This window comes from Schistocerca nitens, chromosome 1, assembly GCF_023898315.1.
Source record: "Schistocerca nitens isolate TAMUIC-IGC-003100 chromosome 1, iqSchNite1.1, whole genome shotgun sequence".
In the NCBI taxonomy this organism is placed as follows: domain Eukaryota; kingdom Metazoa; phylum Arthropoda; class Insecta; order Orthoptera; family Acrididae; genus Schistocerca; species Schistocerca nitens.
This window is the reverse complement of record NC_064614.1, coordinates 639,744,173-639,760,383: the sequence shown is the minus strand read 5'-3', so window position 1 is coordinate 639,760,383 and position 16,211 is coordinate 639,744,173. Positions and strand designations below refer to the sequence as shown.

General features: G+C 41.4%; 1 non-coding gene across 1 annotated transcript; it reads left to right on the top strand.

Moving 5' to 3' along the window:
* The first annotated feature begins 15,153 nt into the window (after window positions 1–15,153).
* On the top strand, window positions 15,154–15,236 carry Trnap-ggg (transfer RNA proline (anticodon GGG)). The gene is given in 2 exon segments: window positions 15,154–15,193; window positions 15,202–15,236. It is a non-coding gene; the product is annotated as a tRNA-Pro (tRNA).
* Window positions 15,237–16,211: the final 975 nt, after the last annotated feature.

Here is a 16,211-nt window from a genome sequence, read left to right as displayed (position 1 = left end):
ACTACGGTCTCGTAATCTATCTACCACAACTGTGCACTCCCTGGATCGGATGGTGGATCTTTTATTATACCTCACACTTCGCCTCTCACAATCATTCTCCAGAAACATTCCTCCAGATCGAGCGATGCAGAAGGAACAGGCATACCCACAAAATCTTCCGGAACTACCTTGCTACTCCCATGCAAAACACACATATTCAAATTACAAGACATACCCAATACAACAATCTGAAATAATACACAAAAACCGTTACAACTTCATCATTTTCCGCTTTCCCACTTCAATCAATATTTAACCCAGTTTCACTCGACACTGCCCCAATTTGTAATTCCAGTTTCCTACTGTGGACTCTGGAGATAAACGCTCGTCTTCCTGTGCAATGCAAGCCAAGTGGCGTTGCTGGAAAAACGGCCGACTCACCTTGATTTTCTCTCAGAGTTTAAATTCAGCGTCACACGGAATGATATTTCTTAAATACTTCAATTTATGATACACACGCAATTCTTAAATATATCAGCTTATTGTACACACGCTATTAATTCTCAAATATTTCAGCTTATGGTACACACGATATTAATTCTTAAATATTTCAGCTTATTGTACCCACGCTAGTATCTCAACTTATAACTACACGTGGTCCCTTTGTGACCGTTGGTTTACTATAATCCCTTTAAAATTACCTGCCTCACTTTGTAATTTTCCCCACAAAAGATCCTAGGAAAGAGAAATGATTAGTTCTAACTACTCTTAAGTATTCCACATCCATACCATGCCTCCACGCTTTCATTACGGAGCACAACAAAAAACAGGTCTTCACAGCAGAAGGTTCAGCGCCAGAGTGCCGAGTCTGAAACATGGCCGTCTTTTCGTTCTCTCGCACCTCTCTCGAAGTGGGAGAAGCACCTTGCTACCTTATTGGTCAGCCCCATTTCAGACGCTCAAAGCTCTGGTAACTTCCATCTCTTTGGTCTCACCAAAGGTAGCCAAAGGATCGACTCAAAGATGCTCATGTCGATTCACTATCTGTGGTTAGCAGACGACCATACATTCATTCATTTACACCACACAGATCTCACCAAACTGGATGTAAGGATTTATGTTGAGGAAGTGCACATGTGATCAATTAAATAAATAAATTGTCATTCTTTCCCACACTGGTATCCGGCTTCGCTGTATTAATTGAAATTATTGAGTTACTTTTACAAAAAAAATGTGTTGTTCTGACAGAATTTCGTACCTATTCTCAATGTTGGGCGGTACTGTACCCTTTCATCACCGGCTACCCATGCAGAAAAAAATGGCACGGTACTATCCTTGCAATGCGAGGGTAGTTCCGAACATTTTTTTAAGAAAACTGTATTAAAACAAACGTAGCAATTCATCAAAATAACCAGGAGGAGACCTTAGCCCCTGGTGACCTCAAATAGACGATCAAATTATATTGTACTCTCCACAATCCGGAGTAACGTACACATACAAATATATAACAATCCACATGACAAATAAAACATCACATCATAGAAATAAAAAAATAATATTGAGATAAAATTTTGCTTTAGTTACTGGGATCTTCGTTACTTTTATGAGTAATCCAAATTTCAATAATTCTAAAACAAATAAAAAAATACTAATTGTACTCATGAAATTTTGAATAGCTCACTGTCCAAACACAGAGCAAGTAATCTGACATTCATAAATTGCGCTGTAAAAACCCTTACATAGCAAAGTCTAAATACAAAACAAAATCAACAAAAGAAAAAAAATTCGTACACTAGTTACACGTAGAATGTCAGGCTCCATACCATTACTCTAAAATATACCTCAAACCTACAGAGAAATAAAAAACTGAGAAGAAAAACAATAAAATATTCCACAAGTTACATACTGGTTACGTAATATAGTTCGTCTAAGACATCATGTCACACCTCATTAACTATCATCACCTAAACAATTGTCACAGCTACTCGACAGTGAGTTTAACCTTATCCTATATCCATCAGTACAAATACCTGCTGCTGAGCTAGTCAGTCCATCAACTTTGATCAATACTCGCAATAAATAGTTTATCAATAAGTGCTTGAATCCACCAGTAGCTCTCTTATCTTACTCTACTGTTCATTTCTCTGTTGTCACACATATAGACGACAAGAACTTGCATTTCAACTAGCCTTCGTTACACTTTAATGTGAAATGTCACCACTGTGATAATAAAAAAAATAAGTGGCTTCAGTCAAAACACCAACAAGATTTACTATGCACGACATCAAAATACATCAGTTAATTCCGATATTTGTTGTGCAATGCAAATTCTTCTCCCCTGTGACAACCTTACTGATCAATACTACAAGAGCCGCTACGTTAGTATTACGCCACTGGCTAATAGTTAAAGCATCATTGTACCAAATATTCTAATAAACATGCTACGTGAACTTGATAACCCAGAACAAACCAAAAAACTAACACTAACTATTCTAAACACAAATATTAATAAAATACAATTACGCTTGCTGTCCCTTCAGGAATGAAACATATAAAAAAAACATTTACACAATTACAAATACATTATTCCCTATCTTGCGAGTCACACGGAAACATTTCATTCTGTGATTTTCTTGGGGTCAAAAAGTTGCTGATAGTTTTCCTAGAACCACTGTCTCGGTGTCAAAGCTCTCCCATGGTTACCCGGACGAAAGTCTTTGAGTCACTCAATTCGGCATTTTGAACACGCACTGAACAGTAAACTGTATCTCTCATTAAACACAAATGTCATAGTCACTCTCAGAGTACCATCCACACGAAACTGTTCGTCCAAAAAAAATGGCCCTACAACTACTATTACCCACGGTTCTGTCCTTTCAGTTCATGGTGTAATTAAAAGTCGTAAGTTTCAACAAACAGCACTTATTCCCGCGCCAATCCAAGAAACGTCTCCTACTACAGACGCAAATGTCAATGTCCCACTCTAATTGTTCACCAAACGACAACTGTCCTCTAAGTATACCAAGTGTCCCACATGCCATTCACAAAGCACACTTAACAAGTCATTGTCAAAAGTTTATCGATCCCACCATTCAGTGGTCAAGACAAAACAAAACAATCGTCCCGTCTGCTAAGGACAACATCTTTTCCACCACTCACAATGTGGAAACACCAGTCCTCCACTTTCCACCTTATGGAAAGTCGCAGTCATCTTGTTTCACGGCTCCACAGTCCAGTGCAAGTTAATAGCTGCAGGTAAAAAATGCTCGCCGGGCTCTGTCGCGCCCCGTCCATTCAGCAGTAGCGCCGCTGCGCGCGCCGTTGAGCAGAAGAAACCACCCGCTGTTGCCTCCGCGGGATACCTTCCCCAGTCGTAAGGGTGGCGGAACTCATGAATGGCCAGTGATACGTGCGTGTCGCCCCAGGCCGTTGACCTGCTGTAGCGGGCGCGTGGAGCGCACCTCGTCCCTCAATGGAGTGGGGAGTGCCGCGGCTGTGTCGCCTGTCGCCATGGTGACGTCAGCTCGGCCCGTTAGCGGTATGGGCGTTACGACACCCAATTAGCCAGATCTTCCGTGCATCTCGCAACATTACAGACAAAAGGATATACAGCATTTAAATACTCATTGATTACATGTATTATCTATTAGCTACATTGGTAACAAAAGAATCTTTGTTCTAAAAAGAACATAAAATTATACACCCTAGTTTTCTACACAGACAACATACATTTATCTATCCTTTTTCTATAGATAGCCCACACTCGTGCTATTCTTTGTACCTGTCGTCCCTCATACAAAACATGAAGGTGTAAAATAAAGAACAAAATGAATAAGAAACAATCTATACAACTCATAATTACAATACAAAATAGTAAACTACTCTAACATCCTATCACAGTGAAAAATATTAGAAACTGTTGATTCTCACGCTACAATATACAATGAACCTTTTGTGCTTATGACACACTGAAATTAAAATCCCTTGAAAGTGTTCTAACAAAAAAAATGAGAAAATAATCTACACAACTCTCAATTACCTACCACATGTTATTAAATAGTAAACTACTTTAACATCCTAACACAATAAACATTTTAGAAACTGGTGACTTTAAATCTACAACATATAATGCACCTCTGTGCTTGTGACAGACTGAAAATTCGTATCTCTTCACATACTTTACATTTCATTATATATAACAACGTTTCTAGGACACGTATGACAGATCCTGACCTCACATCAAGGTTCATCCCAACAAACAATAAAACACAATAATCTTTTAGTTATGGATCGGTAGCATCCCCTTTTCAGGAGTGTGCGCATTGATCACACTACTCTACGACTCTCACTCACCAGACATCACATTTTCCCTCTCATTCATTCCATTAACACACTAACAGAATAGGTTTAGAAGTCAGTTAACCTTAACACCACCACACTCACTACAACATACCATACCTTTGCTCCCTTATACTCAACCACATAACACATGAAGCTGTTTCGGAGATAGCTTTCCAGTCTCCGAATTCGTCCTTTCACTCTGGCACCTCTCTCCATCGGCTTACCTCTGCATTCACTTTATGCTAAAATCAACCTAGAATTGCGACATTTCATCTAAGAACAAAAAATACACAAATTATTCATCCTGCAAAAAATAGCTGTACACATTCTTGGTACCGTTTTGATTAGTTATACTGGTACGAGGCTTCAACAACAACAAAAAATATTTTTCTCAAATCGCAATTGTTATGCTAAGAATTAGATCTACACCTACATTACATCTTTCGTCAGTATTCCACAACGTTCACCATCTGGGTCTCATACTCCCTTTACGTCCTTTCACATTGTGCAGTTGTCCTCATCTCTTCATTCGTATTTCGGCTCTCCGTCCGTCCATTACTCCATCATTTCCTGGTCTTCCTTCGCCATTGGCATCAATCTCTATTGCAGCATACACAGGCCTCTCTGTAACATACATCTAAGACATCTCCACATTATTCAATTCTACTCACCTTTATTTTACCGCTGCTTCATCACGTCGAATCTCCCTTCATCATTCACACTGCTTCACGTCGATTCTCTCCTCAAAAATTCACCTTTATCCACTACTATTTATCACGTCGCTTCTCTATCTACCATCTTTATTCACTCATTAATCATCACGTCGTTTCTGCTTGATCCTTATTCATACGACAAAAAAAAACACGTACATACACCACTCTGTCGACTCCTGTTCATGACTCATTTGACCAGTCTATTCCGTCATACTTCCTGACATCCCGCCTGAAAATTCTTATGTTCGATTTGACCCTGCACAACGTTACACACCACAAATAAATACACTGACTATCTACCATAAATTACCTACTTTAGATCTATCCTTAACTTTTCCATAATTTGATGTTAGAAATGTGATGAAGCCCACGAGATTGTTTTCCCTTGATCGTCTCAATCAGTACAGCATTTTCATGTACAATCCGCCTCACTCTGAATGGTCCACTATACACAATAAAGAATTCGCTAGTTAGGAATCTGTGCTTACACGAAAATTAAATGTGTGCAGAGAATATACAAGCTGGGAGAATTGGGCAGCCCAAGTGTTAGTAACTTTGGTGCTAGTGGCCTCTTTCACTAACACCAGATTCCGAACAACCATACACAACACTTCATTATAGCTGTCACCACGACAATGACATACTATAGATCAGATGGCATCTAATTTAAAAACTTCGATCACAATGTTTACCTCTTACATTACTTGTTTAGTATCTACAATAGTCGAATCACACTAATTCAACTGGACTCATTGGCATTATTACATAACATTTTAGCAACTGGATTCTTTGAAGAAACCGCTCTTTTACTTTACTGTTCGAAATAAAAAGTTGCAAATTTTACTGAGATCCCAGCCTAACAGATTCCATTACTGCCGTTTTATTCTCTGATCAGAAGTATGGTATTTGCATTCCTACATATTAGTTGAGTTTGTCTGCTACATAGACAATTTTCAGTGCCAGCTGCATGTGTTTTAGAGCAAGATATTAAGGGCTGATATGTTGGATTAGTTTCTCCTATTTTTCAATCTATTACGACATGAATGAAATGCCTGGATTCCACGCTCTCCTGTCATTATGATAGTTTCTGCCGTTCCTATCCTCGACACTAACTGACCTATGAGTCGTGTCTCCGTTCACGATATCGCTCTCATTACCCAAGTGTTGAAATGACGCGGAATCGTCTAAGCCTCTGCCTGCCATCCCTATACCTCTGCGCAATTTCACTGGCAACTTCGTTATATGGATCCTAATGAACTCCGCTGGTTCGTATGTCACATCCAAGTACCTGTTTCGTCTGAACATCTCCTGATAGCATGACACTGAATCCCTTATACCACATTCGTTACGATTTGGCATCATCAATATGCTTTGCGTAACCTGGTCCTGCTTACTTTTCGACCAGAATTCATTTAAATAGCTACTACAGTCTTTAAGGTCTTCCTGCATTTTCGCTCTAGCCTCGTCCCTCAAATAGTTATACACAAACTTCGTTTTGCGGAGCAGTCCCCTCGATGAAGGTAATGAATCTTGAAATTGAGACAGCCTTGGACTATACCCAGTTGAGTCTGCCACCTGTTTTATCCGACACAACCGTTCTTCTGACTTTGTGAATTCGTCTTCCTCTTTCTGCCTATTTTCGCCTTTTGAGTTTATCTCACTCTCCTTCTGCAATCTACCTGGTGGTGTGTCACCTCCGCTACTGCACGCTAATTGCAACTGTGCTAGTTCTTCACTATGTTTCCTACTTATTTCTAATTGTCCCTCTTTAAACTGTAATGGTGGTTGTATCTCCTCCTGGTCGGCATAAACCTCTCGCTGCGTACTGTCAGAACCTGTCTCGCCTCTCGTACTGATCTTTTCTACATCTGCGCTAATCGTATTCATTCTGGCCACTACCACCGCAACTTCATCCCTGTGTTTATTTAGCGCCATTTCCTGCCGTGTGACTTGAGCTTCTACGCTGTCTAATGCCCCTTGTTTATCTGCAAGTAAGTCCTCTACTATCTCTTTGATTCGCTCATCCGGCAACACGTCCCCACGTTCGGTAATATCGCTCTCTATTGCACTTACTCGTACCTCCAAATTATTGGTTTTTTCTTTCACAGCATCACATACTTGCTTTACCGCATCCAGATTCTTCTCCCCCTCATCTAACCGATTATTAACTGCGGACAGACGCTCATCGATAACTGTGTGTAGCTTCCTCATTGCCTCTTTATTTCCCCTATCCATTGTTTCCAATCTCTCCTTAGTCTCCCTATCTCTCTCCTTATTATCTCTATTGATTGCTTCTAATCTTTCGTTATTTGCTTCCAATCCTTTCTTAGTCTCCCTACTCATTGCTTCCAATCTTTCTTTATTCTCTCTATCCATTCTCTGTAAAAACTGCATTAGCCCATCGTTATTTCCTACTTTCGACGCGCTCACCTCGTTCGCCTGAGAAACCGTAGCTTCGCTAAGGGTAGCTGCACTTTCACTCTCTACCTGACCGAGTCCCTGCTCGCCTGCGTCGTTCGGAAAGGCCCCCGATAGTGAACAAAGCCCCCTGCACAAAGGCTCCCCTTGCAGCGGTCCACTGAACAATACAGCCTCTTCGGAGTGCCTGCCGTCCCCTCTCATTAACTCACGGTCAACACCTACTTCCCGCTGCACTGCTACATTCACGCCAGAATCGTTATTCTCCATGGTGACTATACTTTTAGCCTGCGACCTAGTTACTACGGACATTACACAAAAAAATTATAAAACGATCTTCTAGCCTTGTGCTATACTGCAATTAATTACATAAAATAAAATAAAAGATCCTCACCAATCCAGAAAGAAATTGCAAACGGAAAAAACTTTACTTCTTAGCGCTATCACAATATATTCCATCAAAAAATAAAAAAAATTAACAGCAAACCCTAACAACAAAATATCCTAACAAAAATGATCCTGGCAACAAAATTATCGTGACAAAAACGGAATCCTGGCAGCAAAATATCCTAACCAATAAAATAATCCTGGCAACAATTATCCTAACAATTTAAACATCCTGGCAGGGTCGAAATTATGAGAGGCACCCACTTGCCTTTCTCATACTGTGGCATCAAGCAGTCAGGCCTGCAAGATGGGTGGTTTGCCAAGCGAGTGGATTAGCAACATGAATTCTCGTATCTTACGATTTTGTTATAAATTATCCTCCTGCATGAATAATACGCAACGGAAACACGCATCTGACTATAGAACTCTGTCTGCACACTACGCACTGGCAATACCACACTTACTTTTTGTCTTTGATTTAACGGCTTTTATACAAATTCGGGACATTATGATAACATACAATTTAATGAAATAGGCCACTAATCTCTTTCTTTTCACTATTTGATTTATTCATTAGCACACAAATTCTACATCCTACGACAATATCATAAGAGAATTTCCATACTACGGTCTCGTAATCTATCTACCACAACTGTGCACTCCCTGGATCGGATGGTGGATCTTTTATTATACCTCACACTTCGCCTCTCACAATCATTCTCCAGAAACATTCCTCCAGATCGAGCGATGCAGAAGGAACAGGCATACCCACAAAATCTTCCGGAACTACCTTGCTACTCCCATGCAAAACACACATATTCAAATTACAAGACATACCCAATACAACAATCTGAAATAATACACAAAAACCGTTACAACTTCATCATTTTCCGCTTTCCCACTTCAATCAATATTTAACCCAGTTTCACTCGACACTGCCCCAATTTGTAATTCCAGTTTCCTACTGTGGACTCTGGAGATAAACGCTCGTCTTCCTGTGCAATGCAAGCCAAGTGGCGTTGCTGGAAAAACGGCCGACTCACCTTGATTTTCTCTCAGAGTTTAAATTCAGCGTCACACGGAATGATATTTCTTAAATACTTCAATTTATGATACACACGCAATTCTTAAATATATCAGCTTATTGTACACACGCTATTAATTCTCAAATATTTCAGCTTATGGTACACACGATATTAATTCTTAAATATTTCAGCTTATTGTACCCACGCTAGTATCTCAACTTATAACTACACGTGGTCCCTTTGTGACCGTTGGTTTACTATAATCCCTTTAAAATTACCTGCCTCACTTTGTAATTTTCCCCACAAAAGATCCTAGGAAAGAGAAATGATTAGTTCTAACTACTCTTAAGTATTCCACATCCATACCATGCCTCCACGCTTTCATTACGGAGCACAACAAAAAACAGGTCTTCACAGCAGAAGGTTCAGCGCCAGAGTGCCGAGTCTGAAACATGGCCGTCTTTTCGTTCTCTCGCACCTCTCTCGAAGTGGGAGAAGCACCTTGCTACCTTATTGGTCAGCCCCATTTCAGACGCTCAAAGCTCTGGTAACTTCCATCTCTTTGGTCTCACCAAAGGTAGCCAAAGGATCGACTCAAAGATGCTCATGTCGATTCACTATCTGTGGTTAGCAGACGACCATACATTCATTCATTTACACCACACAGATCTCACCAAACTGGATGTAAGGATTTATGTTGAGGAAGTGCACATGTGATCAATTAAATAAATAAATTGTCATTCTTTCCCACACTGGTATCCGGCTTCGCTGTATTAATTGAAATTATTGAGTTACTTTTACAAAAAAAATGTGTTGTTCTGACAGAATTTCGTACCTATTCTCAATGTTGGGCGGTACTGTACCCTTTCAAATGAATCACTAAAAGATATTTTCTGCATACTTTGAATATTTTAGTGAGTGGTTTTTCGTATATTTACGTACTAATAAAAAAAGAAAATACAAAAACGACACACTATGAAGGAATTATCAGAATGGGACGGAAATCGCTAGATATGATATCCATGTACAGTCGTGGACAAAACGAGCGAGACCCCTCGCGTTTTCGTTATGCTGATCTGCACAGCTTTAAAGTCCGCTACACAGCATAACAGGCAAGGCGACGAAGTGCTACCAACAAACTATGCACAGGCGTGAAATTGAAAAACTATCCGAACTTTGTCAGACTGTTTTCAATCATGTCTAAGACTACATTAATGCTGATTAGTGTGTTAAACACAAAACGTAAATATAAGATATAAATGAAAGAAGAAACGCTAATTATTATGAACTGTACTAATAAAAATGAATTTCAGCTTATCGATATAACATAACTGTTTTAGTAAGACAAAGAACCCCAGATCGTTACGAATTAGCAAAATATTATGCGCATTCGGCCGCGAAACGGTCTGTGTCAACGTTCAGACCAGTCATACTGGATTACCTTTGCGTAAATTTTCTTTACATAAACAGCCGTATCTTTAGATTGTGTTCACGTAGAAGCTCACTTTTTTACACCCCCAAGGGACAGTATACCGCAGGAAGTACGATACATTTCCGCTTATTTTGTCTACCCGTACTCGAGTTAAACGGGTTATAAGAGTTGGGTAGACAGATAGACGGTCAAGAAAGTGAGACTAGTCGAGTCCCATTTTTACCGATTTAGGTGACTAAATTCTAACAACGAAAATAGCTACGACAATTACTGAAGATGAGGGACGCATAAATAATTCCCCCTACTCTTTACTCGAAATGTTCTAGTTGCAGTCGATACATCAGCATATTAATCGTAGCTACGCTTACGATCCAATTCACGTTTACAGGAAAGCAAATAAAATCCATTTGTCTATACACGTGATAATTCAGATCTTAATATTAATGCCACCGCGTTTTAGAAGTGCGAGCATTCCCATAGCTTAAGAAACACTTCGGCTAATGAACGTTTCCTGGCTGTGGCGAGTCTAATGGAGAATTCGAAACATTTTAGAATACGTTTGGCAGCTATGTCGCCGTTTATTTCCTGGGGTGGTGCAGAATTATCCTACTAAATTTACTCTCTAATAACAGTATTTGGTATTTCGATAAACATCCCGAATGGTTGTCACTTAAGTGGTAACATAAAGGTAGAAAATTCATGTTTTTGAGTACAGAAAGCTCTATGCAACAGAAACTGCAGATCACTTTGCCATTTTCATTGCGAAATTGCCGGCTTACTCATGTCTGGGGTAATAATAGAGGGCTGTTTGCCTGGGCTGTCTGCTAGTGTAGTGAAAGGTGTTTGCTACTGCAAGGGAGGTCTGGTTTTTTTCGGTTCTAATCTCGATGGAGGCAGATAGACTATCAATAAAGCAATTTTAAGAATTTCTCGCGCCCCCAATACGTTTTTTTGCTACCTTTATTCTGTACCTGCGCCCTGTGGATGTCAATATGAAACTCTTGTAGAATTTCATACTTGTTACTGCCTACTTTTTCCGCTTCTGTCACTAACTGAATTGATTTTTAACTGAATTTCGTTATGAATTTTCATGCAATGCGAAATTTGCACACTTTCATGGTAGGTCAGCAACGGTAATCCAGTATGACTAGTCGGAACATTGACACAGACCGTTTCGCGGCCGAATGCGCATAATATTTTGCTAATTCGCAACGATCTGGGGTACTTTGTCTTACTAAAACACTTATGTTATATCGATAAGCTGAAACTCATTTTTATTAGTACAGTTCATAATAATTAGCGTTTCTTCTTTCATTTATATCTTATAATTACGTGTTGTGTTTACCACACTAATCAGCATTAATATAGTCTTAGACATGATTGAAAACAGTCTGACAAAGTTCGGATAGTTTTTCAATTTCACGCCTGTGCATACTATGTTGGTAGCACTTCGTCGCCTTGCCTGTTATGCTGTGCAGCAGACTTTAAAGCTGTGCAGATAAGCATAACGAAAAGGCAAGGGGTCTCGCTCGTTTTGTCCTCGACTGTACATACAAACAAATGATTACAATTTCAGAAAAATTGGTTGACTTATTCAAGAGAAAGATCTTCACAAACCGAGCAAGTCACTACAGCTTTGTTCACCTCTGGCCATTACGCAAGCAGTTATTCGTCGTTGCATTGATTGACAGAATTGTTGGATGTCCTCCTGAGGAATATCGTGCCATATTCTGTCCATTCGACGCGTTAGATCGACAGAACTCCGAGATGATTGTAGACGCCCCTGACCATAATTCTCCAAATGTTCTCGACTCGGGAAAAATCAGGCGATCTGGCTGGCCAAGGTAGGGCTTGGCAAGCACGGAAACAAGCAGTAGAAACTCTCGGGCCACTCCCGCCGGAGGGTCGAGTCCTCCCTCGAGCATTGGTGTGTGTGTTGTTCTTAGCATAAGTTAGTTTAAGTAGTGTGTAAGTCTAGGGAGCGATGACCTATGCAGTTTGGTCCCTTAGGAATTCACACACATTTGAACATTTGAAACTCTCGCCCTGTGCAGGCGGCCATTACCTTGCTGAAATGTAAGCCCAGGATGGCTTCACATGAAGAACAACAAAACGGTGCGTAGAATATCGTCGACGCACCGCTGTAGGCGTAAGGCTGCCGCGGATGGCAACCAAAGAGGTCCAGCTATGCAAAGAAATGGCACTCCAGACAATCACTGATGACTGTCGGGCGGTGTGGAGGACAACAGACAGGTTGGTATCCCAGCGCTTTCCTGTGCGTCTCCAGACACGTCTTCTCTGGTCAGTGGGGCTCTGTTCGCAGCGGGACTCATCACTGAAGACAATTCTACTCCAATGATATTCCAGGGGGAACAAATGTCTGGAGACTGTCCCGGACAGCGGTCGGATACCAACCTGATGGTCGCCTGCCATATAGACCGACAGTCAGGAGTGATGGTTGAGATGCCACTACTATTCATAGCACGACCCGTTTGGTTGTCATCCGCGGCGCCCTTATAGCACAGCGACGACATTCTACCCTCAGATTTGTTGTTCTTCTTGACAAGCCATCCTGGGCTTACATTTCACCAAGAGAATGCAGTACTGCACACGGCGAGAGTTTATTTATATTGCTTCTCTTCGTGCTTGCCAAACCCTACCTTGGCCAGCAAGGTCGCTGGATCTCTCCCCGACCGAGAGTGTTTCCAGCATTACGGACAGGGTCCTCCAACCAGGTCGGGATTTTGAGGATGTAACATGCAACTGGACACAGTTTGGCCGATATCCCTGAGGAGGATATGCAACAACAATCAATCAACGCCAAACGGATAATTCCTTCGGGGTGCGTCGTTGTTTTTTTTTGTGGTGTATTTGTGCTTTGCGTTTGTACATCTTATATTTAGTATTGTCCCCGAATTGTAATTACAAATGAACATGTTCGTATTACAATTTCCTGTTAACGTGCCACGAATGTTTTCTCTTAATTTTTACGGTTAATGATTTTATGTTTTTATTTTTAGATTTCTAGGTACTGTATAGGGTGTTATAGAACGATGTGTCAGAAATTTGCGACTTTGCAGAGGATTAATTTCGGAACGTTTTGCAATGAGGAAGTATAGCTGGAAATGTGAAATAAAGTTTGTACAACAGTATGAGATGTACCCCGTCACTCTGGTAAGTGCTCTTCCATCCATTGACGTTATGTTATTGCTGTTCATGGCAGAATATAAACACACAACTACAGTAGTCTTCCTGAACCCGTGCGCAGTAAGTTCTGAACAAGGTGTTAGTGTTCATCATCCTTCAGTACACCCCCTTCCGTCCACTGACCCTGTGAGTCCGTGTACATTTGTCGGCTTAAAGTGTTTTACTTAGTGTCGTTAAGTTCTCATTTCATGGAGGGTAATGGTACATTTGGAGAAGTTGATTTCATGCATTTGCGTTACGGTGAAGCTCGTGAGAACGCGAGTACAGTTCGTCGGTTGAACGCAGGAAGGAAGACCAACAGACGAACTTTCTAGCATCCCATTACTCACCAATACTGATCGTCGACTGAGGTAGAGAGGAACCGTGTCAGCTTATACACATCGGGGAAGTGCAAGGACACGAACCTCTGAATTTGTAGAAGACGTTATGGAACATGTAGCTGCCAGTGCAAGAAGTAGTACACGTGCAACTGCGCTCGCAATTCACATAGATCAAGTGAGTGTCTCGCGGGTTTTGCACGGTGCGCACCTGCATGCATTCCATGATCAACCAGCTTTTACGAGGGAGAGGATTCTTTTCTCTCGCAATAGCCACCAACGAGTTGTTAAAAATCCATACCAGAAGTTACCATTTGAGATTTGCAGTAAAAATTTGGGTTGTAATTCTTGTAGATCACCTTATTGGGCCATACAGCCTACCAGATCGTTTAAATGGTGCAGGGTACTTGGACTTTATGGAGACTGCCTTGCCTGATTTCTGGCGGACGTTCCCTTGCAACTGCGCACTAGTTTGTGGTTTCTGCACTACGATGCTCCAGCGGACTGTGATGGTTGGGCCCGGGCAAATATCAGACAAATTCAGGCAGAGAGTAATTGGAGAGGGATGCCCAGTTCCTTGGCCTGGCCTCACCACTCTCGATATTTTCCTTTGCGGTTATGTAAAGCCCATTGCGTACCCAACACCAGTAGGGACAATATCAAAGCTTATTAAGCGCATCTTTACAGCATTTTATACCATCAGAGCGGAGGGTGGAGGCTTACAGACAAAACACGGTTCCTAGTTGCACATTATGTGAAGAAGTTGGTGGTCGTCACAGAGAAAATTAAAGTAGTGAAGTGATACATCCCGTTTAAAGTATTTGATTGTACTCTGCTATTTTATGAATCAACGTTTTCCAATCTAGTGTTCCGGCGTTTCATTTAGCCTACCGGATGCGTAGAAAGTGCATAGTCCTGTAGAAACTATTTCCCTTTTCTGGTTATAGATTTCTTTGATTACAAAATGTTCCAAGTTTCATCTCAACAATCTCCCATGTTTTTAATACATTCTGCAACGCCCTGTATATGTGTTTCTACATGTGGAAGTCGAGGATGCTGCTGCTCCCTAGCTGGAAGATCCCCCTTGGAAGTCTTATAAACCCCAACTTGTAAGCTTCCCCTTTTCTTAGGATTCTTCCAGTGAATCTAAGTCTGATATGCACCTCAATTACACCTAGCATAATATGGGTAATAATAATGAAAATAACTTCGGTCATGTGCTCCTAGATCTTACACAACTGTAAATCTTTCGAGTGACATTTCCAGTTACACGACCGATTAATGCGTCTTTCCACCTACTTATATGCAATACGTCTTATTTGTTTAGGATGCCGGCCGGAGTGGCCGAGCGGTTCTAGGCGCTACAGTCTGGGACAGCGCGACACTGAGGTCGCAGGTTCGAATCCTGCCTCGGGCATAGATGTGTGTGATGTCCTTAGGATAGTTAGGTTTAAATAGTTCTAAGTTATAGGGGACTGATGACCTCAGAAGTTAAGTCCCATAGTGCTCAGAGCCATCTGAACCATTTGTTTAGGATGAAGCGTTGAATGCGAACTGTCAACCCCTGCATCTAGAGTTAAGCCTCTCCAGGCGTCCCTGCACTTCAAAACAATTTCAGCTGACAACGGTATGGAGCATGTTATCAATAAACCCTTTTATGCCCTTTTTAGCTGGATTGCCAGTCCCACTAAGTGTGCAGTAGAACTTCTGCGAAGGTTGGAAGATAGGAGATGAGGTGGAAGTGAAACTGTGAATCGTGCTTCGATAGCACTGTCAGTAGAGCGCTTCCCGTGAAAAGCAAACGTCCCAGGTTCGAGACCCATTTTTAATCCACCATACTGTTTCAGGTCAGCTCACAAACTGATGGAAAGTGCATTCTGGAAATGTGTGTACGTAAGGAAAGTAACATTTCTGTAACTCAAGAACGCGATCGGCTGAGCGCGTATCATCTGCTAAAAAGGGAAGATACATCAGGCGACAGCTGTAAATGGGAGCGTAGCGTATTAAAATAGGGGCACTGAAGTAAAAGGCGTCTCACCGTCCATTGTTGAAAGCAGTGGGGCAAAGCGGGGGACATTGCACTATCCGAAGTCTAGTTAAAATTACCTCCACTCGACGACGAGTCCGGGAGGAAGAGGTCCAAGCACGGGGAATTACATCCCATAATTTATTATCGGGAAGTGTGGACCAATGTGTGTGGTATAAAAGAGCAACACGACGACATAAAACGCTCTGTAGATCGGCAAAGGGAACAATGCGAACAGCGGGCCGAGGGAGAGAGGCTGCAGCGCTAAATCGGCTGCCTCGTTTCCGCGGATACCAACATGTCCTGGGAGCCAGAGGAATGCCACGGAGACGCCCCCCGTCCCTCGCCCCCTCCCAAGTGGAGCAA